The sequence below is a fragment of the Mirounga angustirostris genome, unplaced genomic scaffold (assembly GCF_029215605.1).
Source record: "Mirounga angustirostris isolate CCGP_5_RB_7025 unplaced genomic scaffold, mMirAng1.0.hap1 SCAF_8, whole genome shotgun sequence".
NCBI lineage: Eukaryota > Metazoa > Chordata > Mammalia > Carnivora > Phocidae > Mirounga > Mirounga angustirostris.
Genome location: NW_026991716.1, coordinates 134,491,263 through 134,512,731, shown reverse-complemented (window position 1 = coordinate 134,512,731; position 21,469 = coordinate 134,491,263). Strand labels below are relative to the sequence as shown.

At 41.1% G+C, this 21,469-nt stretch overlaps 1 long non-coding RNA gene across 1 annotated transcript; it reads left to right on the top strand.

The window, feature by feature from the left end:
- Window positions 1-2,975: 2,975 nt before the first annotated feature.
- Window positions 2,976-21,316, top strand: LOC135365507 (uncharacterized). Its single transcript, XR_010413451.1, has 6 exons — window positions 2,976-3,122; window positions 3,243-3,501; window positions 16,273-16,351; window positions 18,003-18,170; window positions 18,799-18,840; window positions 20,961-21,316. It is a non-coding gene; the product is annotated as an uncharacterized LOC135365507 (long non-coding RNA).
- Window positions 21,317-21,469: the final 153 nt, after the last annotated feature.

Genomic DNA, 21,469 nt, shown 5'->3' with positions numbered 1-21,469 from the left:
ATGGACAGGCTTGGGATGTCAAATGAGTGTGTGTTTTTGTTTTTGTCGTGTGTGTGTGCGTGTGTGTGTGTGTGTGTGTGTGTGAATAGAAAAATTCACAGATACAAAAGATTGACAAAATGTAGTTTTGTGGAATAAGACATGGTGAAGTAGGGTGGCTGGTAGACGTTTGAGGTGTGTACATATGTATCCTTAAGCAGCTCAGTTCAGCTGGATGCAGTTTTCTGTTTCTCGGGGACAAAACTGAGCTGCAGCAAATGCAAAATCCATGGTATGGTCCGATTGTTCCCTAGTATATCAATTACACCGAAACAAATGTACAATTTCAGAATAGGTATTATGGGAAAACTAGCTGTACTAATACTAATATAGGAAAATTTAAAAAATACTAGAAATGTAAATTGCGTAGAAAGCAAAAGAGGACTTTGAATCCCTGGTGTAAGCTTGATGTAAAAGAGGAGGGTTCGTGGTCTAAAGTCAAATGTAGTTAAGCAGGACTTCAGTTTATGGAAAGGAAGATGAGTGAGAAATCTGTGTGAGACCTTGCATGGTGGAAGAGTTTCAATAACTTCCAATCTCTAACCGGCTCTAGGACTGAGTCCTGGGCAGCTGAGAAAACTCCCCTTCCAATGGGATCGCCCATGGCCTTCTGGCCCCAGCAGGGCTGAGGAGTAAGGATTGCTTAGTAATTGCTTGCCCTGTGCAGAGCTTCACCTTGACCCTAACCGGGCACATTAGCAGGGCCCCAGAGGCCCAGCACCTAAATGAAATGTAGCTCAACTCTCAAGGAGCCCGTGTCTCCAAATAAGAACCACATATAAAAATGAAGACTTGGTCCCATATGTCTTTAAACCCATGACGGTTACTGCTGATATGATACTGCAGGGGAAAATGACTTAGATTTTTGTTGGGTAGATGGATTTTGGGGGTCTCTCTGTGCAATTTTCTTTAACATAGTGGGGTCTTTGTCACTGTAATGAAAACTGCCTTCAGCTGGAAGGAATAAAAAAGAGAAAGAGAGAGAAACAATAGCAGCCTAGAAGCCGAATTTTCGAAATAAATTAAACACGTCTGAGACACGGGATTTATATTAGAAACACCGGTAAAACCTTATCCTTGAAGGTGTGAAGATCGAGGCTCTTAAAATTAATGTAAATAACAGTACTACCACCGCAAGCCTCCGTGGAGATCTTTGAGAGTATGGAAAAACAGGTATGGAAGGTGGGGCAACAAAAGAAAGGGTCACATCCAATAAAGAGTGTTTGCAAAATCTCGGGGAAATCTGTGCAGCTTTGAATAATAACACCTTTCACGTTTGCTTCTTCACCGATATTATATAAAATGAAGCAAAGAGAAAATAACAAATAAGTAGCTTTTTGTGTGCTTCATTGACGTGAACAAATGCAGATTTTTCAGTATATCTTCTATTGTGTGTGTGTGTGTGTGCAGAATTTTGTGGCTTAGTTAAGCCAAGGACACAAATCAGGAGGTTTGACATCTATTCTAAACCAATCACAGATGTGACCTTCGATGCATTTCCTACCTATAAGTATAAAAACTGCTCGCCTCTGAGTTTTATGGGTCAAGTTAGATGAGTTGGTGCATATGAAAATATTTTTGAAGTAATAATCTGCTGATCGAAGATTATTGTTAATGTGGGGATATGGAAGGAGGGAAAATGGTCAAGAAAAGAAGAGGATTGCTTTAGTTCCTCCAGCCCCCCTGGGAAATGTGTATTTTGCTAGTGGGGGAGCTGGGGCAGCTGGGTGTATGGAAGACAGAGAAAGAGAACGTGCACACGTTCAAGTGTTTGTAAATGCAAGGGGGACAGCCCTTTATTAGGCAATAGATATGCTGAGTTTCAGGTTTACGTTACCAGGAGACTTGGAAAAGTTGAAACTCAGCCTAACTAGGGCTGCCAATGGCCTCTAATGAAAATTTCCATTTGGAGAGACTAGATGTTGACTTGGCATGACACCAAACAAGCAGCCTGCTGCAAAATTTTACACCAATTGTATTTCTCCTAATTAAACCCTGTCTGACCTCAGCATTAAGAAACAATTTGTTTCAGGATATAACCAGCACACATAAGCAATTACATTCTGTTTGCCCCATTAGCATTATTTGGCTCCTTTGCTATCCAGGGCTGCTACTGCTGTAAATGCTGCCCCTGAGCCAGAGCTATAAAAAGCCTGGAGTGTTCACAGGCTTTTTCCCCCATACTAAGAACTAAGAATATCATCATATTTTAGCCAAGCCAAAGATTCTGGGAACAGTGTGCTTCTGTGTTTATTATGAGGGAGTGTCTATATATATGTGTGTGTGTATATATATATATATATATATATATATATATATATATATATATGAATATTTCTTATGATTTAAAAAAGACTCTACTTATAAAAAACCTGAGGAAGCTATAATAATCTAAGTTTATAATAATCTAAGCTTCTCTGGTATGATGTTTCTCATTTTCCCATTCAGCTATGACCCTTGTACTTTTACTTATTCATAGCTGTCAGACTTGGTACATTTTTTAATTTTAACCCCCTCCCAAAATGCATCCTGCACAGCTTTCGGTGGGGTTGGGGCAAATGTTCTTTTATAAAAGAAACATCATATCCATGTAAAAGAGACGTGAAACAGAGAAAGATCTTCAAACTCAAAAACTCTCAGCAGACCTGCTTATAAAGTTCATTTCAGTGGCAGGAGCTCTGGGCTTGGGGTCAAGGAACTGATTTGTTATTCTTGGCCCTGCTCCTTACACCTGCTGGATCTCAAGCTCATCACCTGCCTCTCTGAGTCTCCATTTCTTCTTTCACAAAATGGGACAGGAAATACCTGAGATATTTCTTCTGTAAGGCTATTAGAAAGATTAGGTGACTCATAAGTAGTGTTTCTATTCGGTCCTTAAAAGCTGCAGAGCATTGAATGGATATGGAAACATTTTTCATTCTAACTTCCTTCTGCATCTTTGAGCTGTAGGCTTCTATTCTTCTGCCATCTTGATCTGGGAGCTCTGGTGGGAAATACACCGAGGTGGAGTATATTCCATATAGGAAGCAGAGAATGGAGACGAGGAAAGAATTCCAGATCATCTGTTGGAGTAAGCAAATGAGGTAGGTGTTTCTCCTCAGCTTTTGTCTAATTTTACCTTTGAGCCTTGAAAAGAAATTTCCCACTGGTTTCTTTACCTGTAAAATGAGAATAAAACCACCTCCCCTCTTCTTATTTCATAGAGATACTGTGGGAATAAGCGACTCTTGCCAGCTAAAAGCTTTCAGAGTCTCAGAATGCAGGTGTTAAGGAATGGAGCAGGATTTTGCTTCCATGTTCTGCACGGAGGTGGGTCAGAGTGGCTCCGTGACATACTCTTCAGAGCAGAGCTTCTCTCTGTGAATCAAGAGCACCTTCTGTTGGCAACTGAGTCTCCTGAGTCTTAATAGTAGAGGTACATTTCAGCATTGAAGCAAACTTACAGGAGCCTGAGAACAGAGAGTAAGTGCTTATTGACTTGAACAAACCATAAGTTGGAATATCTGCCCCTTCCTCCCGTCACAATGAAAGCTGCGTCATGGCAGTGGTTTGAAAGCGTAACAGATAAAGCCCTATTCGGAGTCCTGGGGTCCAGAATGTAGCATACTGCCGGGGAGTAGGGGTTATACTTTGCAATGGAACGCTTTGACAGGAATCCCTTTTCAGACATTTACGAGCCGTGTGGCTTGGACAAGTCCTTTAACGTCATCTGGTACCAGCCTAACTACCCCTCATTTTCCAGATTTCAGCATCTGCACTTGGTGTTTGTCTACATATTTCTCCCAGGTCAAAAGCACTGACATACCTGTTTGTATTAACCAGTTGGTAGGACAGGGATTCTAAGATTATGAAAATGCAGATTCCCCAGGCTCCCTTGGAGGTGACTGTAGCTGGTGAGGGGCCCAGGAATCTGCATTCTTAAGAAGCACCCCTGGTAAATTTGATGCACTTGGGCTGAGATGAAAATACACTTGATTAACATAACTGGCACCCAGAATAGTGTCCGATACAAAGAAGGCATTCGATAATCTTTATTGAATTAATGCATAAATGGTGGCCTAACCTATCCATATCAGGAAAGACTGCCTTGCTCAGGGGAAGTATAAAAGCTTACTGGTTGGAATAAGTCTTTATCTAAATATTAAGGTCTCAGTTTCCTGTAAGGAGGAGAGGAGAGGAGACATCTACTAAGAAGCAGGGTAGAAAGCCCTGGAATTTTAAAAGGAAACCAGCGACACAAGACCCTTGTGACTGGCTTAGGATGAACCACTTCTTCTCTCTTTGAGAAGCATCCTTTGTTCTCTCTCTTCCCTTACTGGCTCTTGATTTTTACTTAATTCATAACTCTGATGCTGGTATCTGCTCTATCCTGCTCTTTGTATCTCCGACCATAACTGTTCTTACTTTTCCCCTTTGTCCCTGTAATTCTCTGCCAATCCATTGCCTTTTCTAACATTTCACTGATATTGATCCAGTTTCCCTACACCCTACCTAATGGCTCATGAATTCAGAGTTCTTTGTATGTGGTTGCCGGTAAAACAAAGGACACCCAGTTCCATTTGAATTCTAGATGAACCACACATCTCTTTTTAGTATAAGTATATCCCAAACTTTGCACAGGACATTTATAGTAAGAAATTATTTTTGGTACTTCAAATTTAACTGGGCATCCTGTATTTTTATTTGCTGAATCCAGCAACCTTATCTCTGGGTGATCTTGCTTTGTGCCTTTGGTTCTTGTTAATCTCTTGATTGTCAAAGTTAGCCAGCCTTCTGCTCACTTACTCTGTGTTGCCTTTTCACATCTGTGTCTACCAAAAGTTTTCATCTTTCTACATTCCTAGTCTTTCAATTTGCATCTTCCTGATTCTTGTCGCCTGTTTTGGTTTTAATCCATTGTTCCTCTCCACCCAGCGTTGCCTGCAGGGAAGGCTGCTCTAGATCCCTGTTTCTAATGTTAGCATAGTCTCTGAAATATACTCGGATACTCTGATGTAGGTTTTCTCCCCATGACTCCTACCCAGTTCCTAGTGCTGGAAAAAAAAAAAAAATAGGGGCGGGGTTAGGAGCACCAATCTCGTTGCAAAAGGGAACTGAGCTGCAGTGGCCTAGCACTTAGTACTCTTGCTCATGACCAGCAGTGATTGCAAAAAGCTGGGATGAAAGCAGGGATGCCCAACCTGCAGTTCTGTTTCTTACTTCTTGGAAATCGGGAAAGAGGAACTTGGACATCGATGGAAGATCTTGCTCAAGATCTTGAAGATGACTCTTTTTTTCTTTTTCTCATTCCCCTGATCCTTCCTGTCTATCATAGTTCCTTCATCTCTTCACAACCTAATGATCATTTCGTCTTTTTTATTCACTTGTAATGTGTTACCTGTATGTGATCCATACAAGGCTTGCCAATTCGCTACATATTTTCTTACTGTCAGAGACTATTGTTTTTACTTAATAGTAGCCAATATTTATTCAGTTTCTTCTAAGTGCGACCACCGTGCCAAGCATCATATTATATAGGTGATCTCATTTCAACCTTACATCATTCTTATTTCCTTGATATAGAAAACAGACAAGCAGATGCATAAAAGCTGACTTTTGCTAATTTACATACTTTGGTGAAGCCAAACTTTGAATCCAGCTGTAGCTGATATCGCAGCCCTACTTTTAACACTATGTTGTATTTCCCTCCGTGTAATTTACACTAGGTTCTAAGAGAAGTATTACTGGTTATTTAAACTATTTGGGTATCCTTCAAGTTGGGAGTCATAAAAGAATCAGCTGTAATCTGAGTTTGGAAATCCAGGCTAGAGAGACTCACAGTCTCCTGCAAAATCATTTGTGCCTCAATTTCTGCCACAAACTTTTCCTGTTAGACTTTTTTTCTTCTAACTGCTTGGCCTTGACCTCTCCCAGAATCTCTCATTCATAAATACACCTTTGACAGCATCAACTGTTGTCCCCATCATTGGCGGATATTTCTTATCATGTGTAACTAAAGTGGCCCTCCTCTGCCTACCCCCCCAAATATTTTTCCTTCAGCCACAGGATTTATAAGATTCTTTTTTTTTTTTTTTAAGATTTTATTTATTTATTCATGAGAGACAGAGACAGAGAGAGAGAGGTGGAGCGAGAAGCAGACTCCCAAGGAGCAGGGAGCCCGACGCGGGACTCGATCCCAGGACCCTGAGATCACGACCTGAGCCGAAGGCAGACGCTTAACCATCTGAGCCACCCAGGTGCCCAGGATTTATAAGATTCTTGAGGATCAGATTTAAATTTGGAGTGGCGAACCTACTGAAACAGTTCACTAAAGCTGGGAATGTTCCTGAAATAATAGGATTCTTCTGTAATTCCACCAAAGTCCAGAGGAAAATACTTCCCTCTCTTCCATAAGCACTACTTCTGGAAGACATTGACTCCATATTTACCCCTGATAGGAAGCATGATAATGGCAGGGGTGGCCTAGAGTTCCATTTACCAAGTTATCACCCAAACCCAAATCCATTTGTATTTGCATTATCTCTGCTCAGAGGGTCATCTTGCCTCCAAGAAGCAGCATGATTTTCTGTTTGTTTGAATAAAGGGAGGGTAAGGAACAGCTAAAGTTACAAGGGTATTTTATTTATACTATTAAAAATTTCTCTGTGAAAAATTCTGCTATAATCTTAAAATCTTATATATTTTCTGGAGAGTACCTTCCTTACTGGGTCCCTCACTCTAAAAGCCGAGGGACTTATTATTCTCGTGGGATAATGCAGAGCATATCTTCTCAATTCTCTTTGGACTTGGCCTTTCTGGTTAGCTTCAGACTGAGATGTTGAAGCCCAACATAAAGTGCATGTATGATTTGTGAAACTCAGGGTAACAAAAAACTTTTAGGAAGAAATAGTGTCTGCCTACTGAGTGCACATGCATGCATGCACATCACGTGCGTACATACACACACACATGCACACTTTCTCAAGAGCTAGTGTTCTGGGTTACCAGGCGAGCAACTTATCCTGAGGTCCAGTCTGCACTTTGAAGGCCAACTTTCTAGCTGTTCATCAGGTATTTGAGCCCATGATCTGGATGTCACTGAAATGTGCCAGGATGTCCAAATCTCTGTGATGAGGTCCTCCTTGCAAAACCGCAGATGTGAAAGCTGGCCTTTTTGTAATGCATGGAAATATGTGTCACTTCTCAAGTGATGTACCCTCAGCAAGACATACAGACTTCTGTTCACTGTGGGCAAAGTTCTTGGGGCTCGAGGAACTAGGCGACAGTTCATCTGAAGAAGGTCATGATCCAATTAGGTAAATGGAAGAAAGAAAGAATACCTCCACTTAGAATCTGGGAAGGAGGAAGAGCTTTATGTATAAGTCATAGGATGGAACCTGATGTGGTAATTTAAGGAGGCAGAAAGCCATATTGGTTAAGAGCCTTGGTTGCCTGGATGTGAATTATGGTAATTATGGTTCTACCATTTACTACACATACGTCTACATTCCAGCACTCTAAAGGCTTTTGTGGCCTATAAAATAAGGATATTTGTATCATACAAGGAGTGGCTGGTGCCAGGATTAGATGAGATAATTATGTAAAGTGCTTAGCAAAAGGCCTGGGATGTAATAAGAGATGAAAATGATGGTGATTGTGTCAGTTTACTATTACTGTGTAACAAATTACCACACATGTAACAACTTCAAGCAACACAAATTTATTACTCACAGTGCTAAAGGGTCATAAATCTGGCTTGGCTCAGATGCGTTCCCTGCTTAGGGTTTTACCAGGCTGAAATCAAGGTGTTGGCTGGCCTGGGCTTTTTTTCTGGAACCTCCAGGGAAGAACCTGTTTTCAACCTCAAACAGGTTTTGGCCAAATTTTGTTTTCTGTGGGTGAAAGACAGAGGTGCTCTGATTCCTTGCCTGCTGTTAGGTGGAGGGCCTCTCTCAGCTCAAGGCCACTTGAATTCCTTCTCATGTGGGTGCTTCCATCTTTGAGCCAGCAACACTGTGTCACATCTCTCTGTGCTTTGAAGCTCTTTTACTTCCTCTCCTGCTACTAGCCAGAGAAAACTCTCTGCTTTTAAAAGGGGCACCTGATTGGGTCAGGCCCACCCAGATAATCTCTGTATTTTAAGGTCAATTGACTAGGGGGCTTCACGGTCTGCAAAATCTTCCCAGAAGTTACTCCATCAGTTCTTGTTTTAATAACCAGGGGACAGGAATCTTGGGGAGGGTGTCTTTAGAATTCTGCCTGCCACAGTGAGGATGAGGTGATGTGGATCAATGACTAAACTTTGGTCTTTGCATATACAAAAAGAGGGCTGAAGCTAAGCTTGGAAGCAGATAGTAGAAACTGACCAATTATTCTGCATCAGAAAGCAGAATTCCTTATTTGCTCTGAGAGGGCAGGGGAGAATTGTAAAACAAGAACTGGATGGAGAGGAAGAGAGGAGCTAAGTCACATGGCAGGGAAACTGAGGAATCAGGGTATTTCATAGTATATTTGAGGGGTTTGTTTTTGTTTTTTGGTGTTTTGTTTTGTTTTGTTTGCCTATTTGGCTTCTTCAACCTTCCCATGATAATGCATGTGATGAGCATTCTAGGAAACTGTGAGAAAATTGAATTTCAGGGCTGAGATGATCTAAGCACTACACGGATTCAGTGGAAGAAGGAGCTCCGAGCTGGGGGTGGCCCTGGGAATCTGTGGAATCTTTAAATGGACATTGCTTTCCCCACACATTTAGAGTGAGGGTTTGTTGCAATCTTCCCTGATCTTCTGAGGCACAGCGAGCTTAAAATAGTATTTTGGCTCCTCGTAAAACATAAGGCTGGGCAGGCAGCTGGGTGTCATGAGGCCCAGCCCCCTGTGATCTGGGATGAGACTGTGTAGGTGTTTCTTCCAATGTGTTCATCCATTCACTCAGTCATTTGGCAAACATCCTGTAGTACCCAATATATAATATAAGACACTCCTTTAGGTATTGGGGATTGAGTGTTGGGCAAAACCGAGTTGCTGGTGTCCTGGAGCTCAGCTCAGTTGGAGGAGATAGAATAGGTAGATAAACAAACAAGTGCTAAGTAATATAATTTTAGTTAGTTACAAGTACCAGGGGAAAACCAAGCAAAGTAAGAGAATAGATGCTAAGAATAGATGCCCACTGTATTGGATGAGGTGGTCAGGGAAGGTCACTCTGAAGTGACAACAGAAAAGATTCTGAAGAGATCAGGGAAGATGGAGAAGTTGGCTGTATGACCTTAATTGAGGGGTCCAATGGTTATGGGCCCCAGGAGGAGGGGGAGCAAGAAGGGAGCCCCAAACAATTCTATGACTTGTATTAATTCCTTTTTTGCCAAGCCTCCTTTAAACTGCTTAGGTAAATGCTTCAAGAAGGATTAATTATTAATGAAAGTGTGTTCTCATTAGGTGCCTGGGAAAAACCACAACTGTCATGACTTCCAAGTATCCCCACATTGCCTGGGAGATCAAAGTGACCTGTCTGGGGCAGGTGGGGAATGATATTCTGAAAGGCGTCTCACCAACATTGTTTGGGGGCTGAGTTTAGACTCCCGTCACTAATCTTGTCAAAAGGGGGATGGATTGATTGTATCAATTAAGTTTAGCCATCCTCTCTTATCCTCACCCTATCCCCTCTGGCCCTAGTGTTTCAGAGCAAGATAGAATGGGTTTTTGTTAACATAAACCAAATCTTAGATAGCAGAGTGTTCCATGAATGCTGGCTTGGGCTGAAACACTAGAACAGACAGCAGTGGGACAGAATGGGGATATCTGTGCTCATTTCCCGGTAGCGCATGCCAATGACGTCATGACAAGAGGCGCCAGAGGGTGAATGGGAGGATGCTGTCTTTATTTAGAAAGCAAAAACTGACATGAAACATTTTATCTAGAGAGAAGTGAATTAAGGAAAAGATAGCATTTAGCCTAATTGTAATTCTCTTCACCAGATGCTGAGTGCTGGGGGAACAGGGACACCATCGTGTCCCCAGCATCTAGCCCAGACCTGGCATGCTGTATGGACCCAATAAATATTTGTGAAATATGTGAATGGTGAATGAGCCATAAAAATTTATTTTTCTACGTGGAAGAGCTATTTTTGTGAGAATGGGAGTAAATAATTGTCTACTGTTTTAAAAGATCCACTGTAACAATGAAAATCCTGGGTGCAGATTCAGCACCATGAAGGGAGAATTTTATAATAATTCAGATTATTACAAAGAGAACTCAGTTGCCTTAAGAGAAGGGGGACTTCTCGACCTTGAAAGTATTCGAACGGGGGACAGATAACCTCTGTCAGCTGTTCCTCCATTGAACAAGAACTTTCTCAAGGAGACATTTAGGATCACTTTAATTATATGAGTCCCTGGTCCTAAATGTGGGACATGGGCAATATGCATTCTGGAAAGTATGAAATTCCCCAAGATAGTGGCCAGGGGTATTACTCTGATAGAGTTTGAGAAGCTACTCTAATTAAATGAGGAATATCATGCAGCCATCTGACACCCATATAATTCCTGCTCCCCATCATGCCTTTCCTGAATCCCTGGATATCACTCTTTTAACATGATTTCTGTTCTTAGAGTCCCAGAGTACCTCCCACTAAAATCAGAATGTGGCAGAATTTCGCATTCAGCAGTAGTTGGCATCTACCATCCCACTGAATGATAGAAGGCTTTCCTCTTGCTCTTCTTGCTCATGGCCTGTGGATGAAGGATCAATGAAATGAGTTTGGGGGCAGAAAAATACCCTTGAGGTGCTGTGGCCCAATCCTTTCCCTTAGACCATTTGCTTTTAACTCTCCTTTGAGCACCCATTCAGCAAAGTTAATAGCCGCAAGCTCTTCAGGGGAAGGTTTGTTAAAATCACGTCCAAGAAAATAAATATAATGAATGAACAATCTCTGGAGAAAGCCTTGACATTTAAAAAAATGTAAATTAGTCTCACAAGGATCTGCTATGAAATAGGCAAAGTGCATTAGTACAAATGAGATATTTTTACGGCGATTATAGGAGCCATCTCCCGGGGACCACACCTGAACTCTTAAAAGCTGAACCAAAACCCAGTTGTGTACCCAGGAATCTAGCGTGACAGATTTGAATGTATTCACTAATAACTCTCCTCACTCCATGCCTGCATTTCAGTGCACGGTTCCCCTGTTGTTCAATGAGCTTTGATACAAGGATGCTGGAGCATGGCTTTGAACTCCTCTGAACCCAATTATACCCAGCCATTTGGAAGTGCCATGGTGGGATGATGGTAGAAGAGTGCTCTCTGAACTAGCACACAGAGAGTTCAAGAAGGAGTTGACTGCAGCAGGTCTGGCAGCCAATTCATACGTGGGGCTGTGCTGCCGATGGCATGGCTGTCTGCCAGCCTGCAGCAAGGTTGAGCGTATAAAAGGGAAATCCAATTAGCTCACCAAAAATGGACTGTGCAAAAGGAAGGGGCAGCTGGCAGCAGCTTCTCTTCTTTGATTTGCACGAGAAATGTCTTGCTCCAGCACGTGGTCCTTGCACTGGGTGAGGGTGTGAAAGGAGTGTTCTTCCCCCCGCAGGGAGGGGAGGCATTTTCCCTCCCCCGAGCATTTCCCAGCTCTTCGATCATAATGCAAGTCAGTTCTCCAGGTGAGGATCCCAGCCTTTCTCTCTCCAAATCAGCTTGGGACCAATTAAGATGACCCCAATAGAAAAAAGAGGAGCCAGCAAGCAGACTATTGCTCTTCTCCCAAAGGGTAGGTGGTTGACATGGTTTCCTTTCAGACAAAGGGCATGGCCCCAAAGAGGAGTATAGTACCCAGGATTAAAAAAAGAAAAGAAAAGAGGGCTTTTGTGACCAAGCTCTAAAAAAAGGAGCTGTATTTTATTTATATCATAAATCTGTTTTGTTTTATGGTCTGACCATAAACCTTAAAATGACATTTTAAATCTGGACTCCGTAACATGGGTCTGTTTTAGTTGATTGAAGCGGACCTGACCTGCAAACCCCTAAAGTAGTGTGGCCATTCACACTTGTCCTCTTTAAAGTTTGGAGGGGTCACAGGGTGAGGAGCTTGAATGGTTAATTTCTCAATTTTGCTGGAGGTAAGAAATCACTGAACCTTTAAAATGCAGCATTCCATTTTGTTAGACTCCCGGCCTCTTCAGACAGTGGTAGGCAAAATGGTTTTTCCTAAGCACCCAAAATATATTACAGATGGTGGGTTGTCCATCTTTAGATTGAGGGAGGGGAATAGGCAAGTATTTCTGTGATGGGAACATTCCCAGCGTCTGTCAAGGCAGATGTGCTCTTGCCTGGATATTGCGGCTGTACAGCCGGCGGGGGGCGGGGGGGTGTGTGTGGAGGGATGGGACCTGCCCCCAGGCCAGCCCAGGGCTCGCATGGGGGATTGGACCAGCCCATCCCCTGTGGTCTGTCATTTGGGTCTCTTTGCCCCATGGCTCCTCAGCACACCCCTCTCTGCCTGCTGCCTCACTTCTCTGTGCTCTGCATCCCACCTATCAGTTTTGGTAACCCCCATCTTCCCCAATTGTGTGTCAACCCCAAAGAGAGCCCTTCAGCTTTTGAGCTTTAAGAAGAAGACACAGGAGCCCATCCCTCCTGGAACCACCAGCACCTTGCTAGTTTGGGGGAAACCAACCCTTTATCTCCTCTTTTTGGCCTTTTATTGCTTCTATGTCAAGCTTTCCTTGATAGATCTAAACTCTCCAAGTCAGAATGAGTGATCGTCTTATGGTGTTTTCGATCTCTCTTTTTAGCTCTACAGTAAAAAGCTGATAGTGACCTCGTTCATTCAGAGTGCCCAGGCTCAGAAAACAAAGAATTCTTAGTATGGGAGTGCGGGAAATACCTCTCATTTACTTCTGCATGAATTAATATATTAATAAAATTTTCTGCCATATTGATATCACCATTTCTTTATTGTGTGGATCAAAATGAACATCTTTGACTCCTTTCCCCTTCCTTCCAATACATGAGAAACAGCTACAATCTTTCTTCTACTTTTCCAGTGTGGCTCTTACACATTTCTTGTGAGATAGTGAAGACTTTCTTTGATCCAGCCTGCTCTCTGCTCTCGTTCCCTTTCGTTGTGCTCCCTACTTGTGGCCCTTCTCCATTTTGGCGTATCATATAATAATGGTCTCAGCTCTTATGTGCCAGGAACTGGGCTAAGCTCTTCGCACAAATGACCTGAGTGTGTCTTTGCTAGTGCCCCAAGGGTGAAGGATTGGTTTTGTGCAGACAATCTTTTGATTTTCCTTTAGTTTTCTGGAATTTGCTGTGGTGTCAGTTTGCCTACTGCATAAAGTCCAAATACCTTTAACACCCCCCTCAGCTCACATCAACTACCTAGATTTATCTAATAGTTACTACCTCTAAGACAGAGCCACTGAATGACAGAGACTTCTCTGACTTCCCTATATTTCCTTTGGATTACCCATGGTTTTGTTTTTTATTTGTTTGTTTTATTTTATTTTTCATGCTTATCTTCTGCTACTTTTTTCTCTTGAGTGGTCTTTTTTCACCTTCCATTCCATCCTCCCCTGGGTCAGTCCTACCCATCCATTGGTAGACACTGCTGGTTTCTCACCAGATACTTCTTTCACCAAATATTGATTTTCTCTTCTTTCTTACCAATAGACCCCCAACTGTGTTTGTGTAGAAATGAGCCTCGTTAAAAATATTTCCATCCTCAGAGTCTCTTGCCTTCTGGGTTGGTCTTGTCATCCAGTTCAGGCTGATACAGCAGGAGCAAAAGCTTATGAGGGGCACCTGTGAAGCTTTTGCTTTCTCAATGTAATAAGCACTGCTCCTTTGGCCTAATTGTTCCCTTCTTTCTGCCTGGAATGTGGCTGCCATGCCCAGAGGTGAAGCAGCTATCTTGCAATCAGGAGGAAGAGAGATATATATTAAAGATGGTGGAAAAGAAAATACAAAGAGCCTGTGGTTTTGGGTGACTTCCTTGAATAGCTGCACCTGTTATGGACTGCATATATCCAGACTTTTTATTTCATAGAAGAAAAATTGAATTCTCTATGTGGTTAAGTCATTGAAATCTGGTTTTTACATTCAGACAGATACAATCCCGACACACCATCCTTCGAGGCTAAATTCAAATGCTACATAAATTATGAAAGCAACCACCATAGTCTAAATATATCATGGAATAGTGAAGTAACCTCCTAATTTCTCCTGCTTCCACTCTTTCCAACAATATTCCTGCTATATATTATCTACTCTGCAGCCAGAGTGAGACTCTAAAAACATATACAAGGTCTTGTCATTCTCCAGTCAGCAATCCAATCACCCGATAACTTCCCATAATCATGCTTAAAATAAAACCCAGTGTCCTTCTAAGTATGACAGTGCCCTCTACAATTGGAGCCTTGCTATGTCATCCCCTATCACTCTCCCTCTCCCCCTCTCCCTTGGCATCCTTACAGTTCTGTGAATAATCTGAGTGTGTTCTAACACCAGATTCCTTGCAATTGTTCCTCTTTCCATCACTCCCCTAATTCCTTCAGGTCCCTAGTTGAATATCAATCCTTAGACAGACTTCCTTGATGAGTCCCTATAAATACCACACTGACCTACACCCTTCCTGCCTATACCATATTATTTTTTTCATAAGACATATCACTATTTATATATTGTTTTTATTCACATATTTATTATTTGTCTTTCTTTTTTTAAAGATTTATTTATGAGAGAGAGAGAGTGGGGGAAGGGACAGAGGGAAAGAATCTCAAGCAGACTCCCAGCCAAGCGCTGAGCCTGATGTGGGGTTCAATCTCACGACCCTGAGATCATGACCCAAGCCAAAATCTTAACCGACTGAGCCACCCAGGTGCCCCTATTATCTGTCTTTCTTATTAGAATGTAAGCTCCATAAATCAGCGACTTTGCTTTATCCACCACAATACTCCAGCACTTACAATAGTGTCTAACACATAATAAGTGGTCAATAAATAATTATGGAATGAATTTTGGAAGGAAGGAAGTCGGTCACACATCTTGGTTGGGGACTTGAAATAGTTGTAAGTTCCTTAAGTAAGAGAAAATGAAGGACTGATTTAGGAGCTGCAGTTTCTCTGAGGATGTTTTCCCAAGAATAAGTGACAATTACTTGAGATAACATCTCCCTGGATTCCTCCCTACATCAGAAGATGGTAAAAACACCTTGCTCTTGCAGTTGCTAGAGGGAGTGGTGTTAATGTTGCCGCAGCAACGATACATCTTATGTAAAATCTCCAACTTGCTACAGATGTGGTAGCCGGTTTAAAAGTTTTCTTGGGGATTCAAAAATATATACTGTCTTCTAATTTTGCTTAACCAGTTGCTTATGGCTAATAACAAACTATACACATAGTGCTAAAACTGTTTTTGAACTTTGTCCCCTTGGGGGAAGACCAAAAGTACTTTGCCAGAAAAGTGTTCCAAATGTGAATGACTGTCATAAGCTCTAGCGCCGTTGATCTAAGATTGTGAAGATGAGATTTGTAACACACTAAATAGAAAATAACTTTGTGTCTGTTGATGTGGTACTCTCTTGCTCTGGCTTCCTGTTGTTCCCCTCCCACCCAACAACACACACACACACTCCACAGGATGTCTTCCGGTTCTTCCAACACACCATATTGCTTCCCTCTTTGGGGTCTTTAGCATTGTTTCCTCTGCCCAGATACACCCAGATATTTTCACAAATAACTCCTTCCTTTCCTTCACATCTCTGTTCATATAGTACTTACTCAGGAGGCCTTCCTTGACCATCCACCCTAAAATGCCCCAAAATAGCAACTCTTTCCTGCCCACATCCCTTTCCTTTCCATCTTATGATCCCCTTCATTTTTTTTTATAACACTGTTTGCTACCTGTCACTCTTCATATATATATTTATTTGCTTACTTATTTCTCCTTGATGAGAATATAAACTCCATGAGAGTAGGGACACCTTTTTGTTGACTGTTTATAAGTAACCTTCTATTATATAGATATGTAACCATTTATTTATCCTTTCAACTGTTGATGGATATTGGGATTTTACTCAGTTTGGGGTTGTGTTATAAAGCTTTTACATTTGTGTACAGACCTTTGTGTAGATGGATGTTTTTTTTCTTTTTGGATAAATAACCAAGAATGGCATTACTCTACCATTTAGTAAGAGTATTTAAATTTATAGGAAACTACCAAACTGTTTTCTAAAATTATTCTAACATTTTACATCCCCACTAGCAATATATGAGTTCAAGTTGCTCCACATCCTTGCCAACCCTTGGAATTCCAATCTTCTTGATTCTAACCATTCGAATGGGTATGTAGCATATTTTATTGCAGTTTTGATTTGCATTTCCTTGATGACTAATGACTTAGAGCATCTATCTCTTCAGGTGCTTATTGACTATTTGTATACATTCTTTCATGAAATGTTTATTTGTATGTTTTGCCCATTTTTATTGAGTTGTTTGTCTCCTTACTCTTAATGTTTATTAAGACTCAATGTAAGAGCAATTACATGAAGAACACTGTTGTTGAAATTATATTCCTTATATTCTTCAAACATAGTTTCTTGTCTAAGGACTATTTACCTCTTCGCTATAACTATTATGAGCTTTTCATTATGAAATGGGAATTATATTCTCATGATATATCCAATGTTGCCTTGGACAGAGGAATTTCAGTGCTGAATTTAATGCTCAATGAGGGAAATTATGCTATTCTAGATTTTTGGTATGTGTGTTCATTCTCCTACATGTTTTTCTGGTTTTCTGTTAAGTGTCTTTGGTTTTACTGTGCACCAGCTTGTAATTAAGCAGTTTCAAATTTCTTTTGAAAGTAAATGGCATATATCTCAGTTTCTTCATATTCAAATATGAATAATGCTGTTTCTGACCCAACACAAGGGTATGCTAGAGATTTCATTAGTGGCCTGACGTTGTTAGAATGTTTTTGGTCTTCTTGGAATAGTTCAAGGTGACCTTTATACAAAACATGGGCACTAAAGTCATTATTTTCCTGTGTTTCTCTAAATAATTACTTTTTACCTTGAATAAACAATCGTTTATACTTAAAGGAGCATTTCTCAATATAATATATAGTTTTATGCCTTTATAAAAGTATGACATTGTTTCCTAAAACACCATATAAAAGAGTATTTGAATTAATATCTCTCTTTATAGATAAGATTTTGATGTCTTAAACATTGTTATGTTTCTCATAACCCTAAAAGAACTCCCTGTGCCTAGTAAGGTATTTAGTACACATTTCTTAAAGAAGTGTTAGGTGAAGGAGTAGCAGTCGTTACTGACTTTTGGACACCAGACGTTCATTTGTGCAGACACTTACCCACCCAGTCTGGGGCAGACCTATGTGAACTGCCTTCAGGGAGCTGAAGAGAGACAGACAGCTGGAAGGTACAACCATAATGTTCTCCAAATGCAGCTTTATTTCAAGAACTAGCATGTCCACATAGTGATCAGACGGATAAAACAAATAAGAGAGAGAAAATGCAAGGAACTGCCACTGCTCAGGAGCAGAGCTGGACAGGAGGAAGAGGTGATGGGGAGGAACAGAGGCCCCAAGTCTGCGGCTGTATTGTGCCCTGGCGTTGGATACCAAGGGTTAATCTGCCATAATAAAATCAGCATGAATACTGCCAAAACAGCCTGAGCAGACCCTCAAGTAAGTAATTAATTCTGGCTGCTTCCCACTCTCTAGCTTTCATCATTCTTAATGTTACCTAATTGTAAAATTATTCTTCAAACCTTCCTAGTATAAAGGAAGAAAATGCCCAGATCTAGCCTGCTTTTCTTGAGGGCATGGGTGCCTCCTGCCTCTTGGTGGAAGGACCCAAGATGCTGCTAATTAAGGGTGGATGAACACTTGAGAACTTTTGATCAACTTTCGTAAAACAGCCTACAAAAGAGTTCTGGGAAAGCTGTGTGCTTTTCTGTGTGTGTCCACAGAGCTACAAAGCCCAGGGAGGCACGGGGCTGAATCCACAGCTTCTCTGGCCTTCGGACCCTCACAGTGACCTTGACGGACCCTGAGATGGGGATGAACGTAAAGGACAAACATGTGAGGAGCAGAGAGAGATTCCTGGCCTGGCCTATAGTTTCTGCTTGCCATTGGAGGTGAGAATAAGGAAAATCTTGCGGACTGTTCCACCTCAAAATATGCCAAGGCTTTCAATGTCAGGGGTTTTAAATTCATGTCAGTACAGCCAGATAAATAAAATCTTCACTTTTAAGGGGATCTCTTTATCCCTCGCATCTTCTTCCTTGAAACATGATGACTTTCCTGCAGACAAAGGCATTTCTCTTTCCATGACTGTGGCAGGAGGGACCAAACTGTCTTTTCCACTGTGATTACCTGCCTAGGCTGTAGGCCTTGAGGTCTCGAGGTAGCCTTGGCAACATAAGTGCAATACACTATTAAAATAATGACTATTTTCTTCAGTCTAGTTAAAAAATAGAAGGGACAGCCTTGGATGGCATTCTGGTCAGGGGGGGAATATCTCATGTGTCTCTGGGGTGAGATATAAAACTGAGGGCTTGACCTCTTTTGGCCATTAAAGACCTTCGGGTCCTCTCCTGTCTCTTTGTTCCTACAAGAGTAGAGGTGGTGTTAATTCTGTGCCTGGCTAAATTCTAACTGGGGTAATTATACTGTCACCCTATATTCCCCTAGAGATTCAGTTAGAAAAGTTACTCTTTGATCATGCTCTTAAATCCTACTGTGCTGGGCTTTGTAACATGGCAGGTGAAGAATGGCTGTTGGATTCTACATGCTTCCCTCTGCTGGGTGAGTGATGCTAATTCTATGTATGTATTCTGCTGAGAGCTTGGGGATCCTTCTGGGGGAAGCTGCTGCAGTAAGTATGCGCTATTGTTAGTTGAGTCTCAAAAAAAGAAATTGTTGTTCTAGGCTATGTTTCTTTGATAAATAGTAGTTAAACTTCCCAACAAATAATTATGAAAAGAATGGGGAAGATTGCTAGAAGTTTAGGGTTTTAGTTTGTGTGTATATATGTATATATGTGTGTATGTATATATGTGTATGTATATATAACATTATAATACAATATGTATAAATACAATGTGTATATGTAATGTATACATGTAATATACGTAATGTATATGTATACATATAGTATGTATATAAATATATACATGTGTGTCTATATATATATACATATATATATGTATATTCATATATTGACAGAACTGAAAGTAAGTTCTTTTACACATGCAACCCTTTTCATCATAAAGGTCTGATGACCTACTGGGTCACAGTTGTTTGTAACTGATGAACAGTATCCTATGCTGACATGGACAGTGAAATCTGGGATTTGGAGGTGGTACCTAAGCTGGACAGCTTTCAGGTGGTTTTGATTTAGAGCCAAAAATTATGGCTGGAGATACATTAGAATTTTGGTGAGGGATTCATGGAGACACTGATTATAAACTACAATGAAACTTCCCAAATGCTAAATGATTAAACTATGAAAAGGAACCACCTAAGTATATAGAGTTTACAGAGCTTAAGGCTTGGTGAGAACTGAGGGCTTAGGTAAACTGTCTGGCTGAATGAGGATCCCACTTGTAACTCCAGTGTAATTTTGCACATAAAGCAACAGACACACTCACATGTATAATTCTAGGGGCAAACCTGAACATGACATGAGAGCTCATATTTTTCAGTCTCTTTCTGTGTCTCCTTTTCTTTTATTTTTTTTTTGGTAACTAAATTCAAAGAAATAAATTAGCAGTTTCTATAATCCTCCACGGTATATCAATAAAGGTTTGTTTTCGGGCGCCTGGGTGGCTCAGTTGGTTAAGCGACTGCCTTCGGCTCAGGTCATGATCCTGGAGTCCCGAGATCGAGTCCCATATCAGGCTCCCTGCTCAGCAGGGAGTCTGCTTCTCCCTCTGACCCTCCTCCCTCTCATGCTCTCTCTCTCTCATTGTCTCTCTCACAAAATAAAAAATAAATAAATAAATAAATAAATAAATAAATAAATAAATAAATAAATAAATAAAGGTTTGTTTTCTAAGTCAGAATATACAGCAAAAAAGGATAAAGCAGACCCCCATTTGTGATCATGGAAAAATGGTAAGAGACCCCTTTACAAAATTATATTTTTATATATAAATACATACCTGTGAAGGTATAAATTTCCAAGTTTGAGTGGTAAGAAAAATAAGACTGGATGGTTATACCAAACTTTAATGGTATTATCTTCCAGTGGTTAGGTCGTGGTTTTTTTAATATCTTTTTTTAAAAAGATTTTATTTATTTATTTTATAGAGACAATGAGAGAGCACAAGCAGGGGGAATAGGAGAGGGAGAGGGAGAAGCAGGCTCCCGGCCAAGCAGGGAGCCCATGCGGGGCTCGATCCCAGGACCCTGGGATCATGACCTGAGCCGAAGGCAGGCTCAGGCTTAACCATCTGAGCCACCCAGGCGCCCAGGTCGTGGTTTTTTAAAGATTTATCTATTTATTTGAGGGAGAGAGTGTGTGTGTGTGTGTGTGCAAGCAGTAGGAGGGGCAGAGGGAGACATAATTCCAAGCAGACCCTGTGCTGAGCGCAGAGCCTGACGTGGGGCTTTATCTCATGACCCTGAGATCAGGACCTGAGCCAAAACCAAGAATCAGATGCTTAACTGCGCCACCAGGTGCCCCGGTTTGACCATTTTTATCTTTTTCCGTTTTGCTGAACATCATAAGTTATATTTTATAACTATCAAGTGCTATGTAAAGTGAATTAAAAACAAGACCAAGAGAGAAAATGTAATCCCAACACATGACACACTAGTACATTTTAGGAAAGTAGAATTCATCGTATTGAACCGTATCAATTACTGGTCATAAAAATTGGTAGAGGATGGGTTTATTCTGAATATAGTGTTTTGTTGAATAGGAAAAAAAGAAAACACTGAAGAATTGCTCTGAATTGCTCAAATTGTCAAATGAACTTGAATTTGGAGGCTCCGAACAGAAATTTCAACAAAACCCTTCAACCTGACTTACGCTTCGGTGATCAGGTGACCAATGTCTTCTGCACAGACCTGAGTTGTGCTAAAGCTGCAGGAATCCAACCTCCTTGGGGTCTGGGAGCCTGAGAAGGGACAAGGAGGGTTGGGACAGAGACCTCAGGGGCCTTGTGGAGTTGAGACATTGGGGATCCTGCAGCTCCCCTGTGCTGCTGGTAGTAAATAATAAACAAAGTATCAAAGAAATGATAAAACGATAATCGGATATATTACTCTACAGAATCTTATCTAAACTTCTACTATGAGAAGTCCCTTTTCAAATGTCACCTTAATCTTTGTCTGAAAATAGGTAAAAGAGCTGGATGTTAGCAAGTGCTTCTCATATCAAACAGTGTCCCAGGAGCTTTACTTGTATGAACTCGTTTAAAACTCAGAA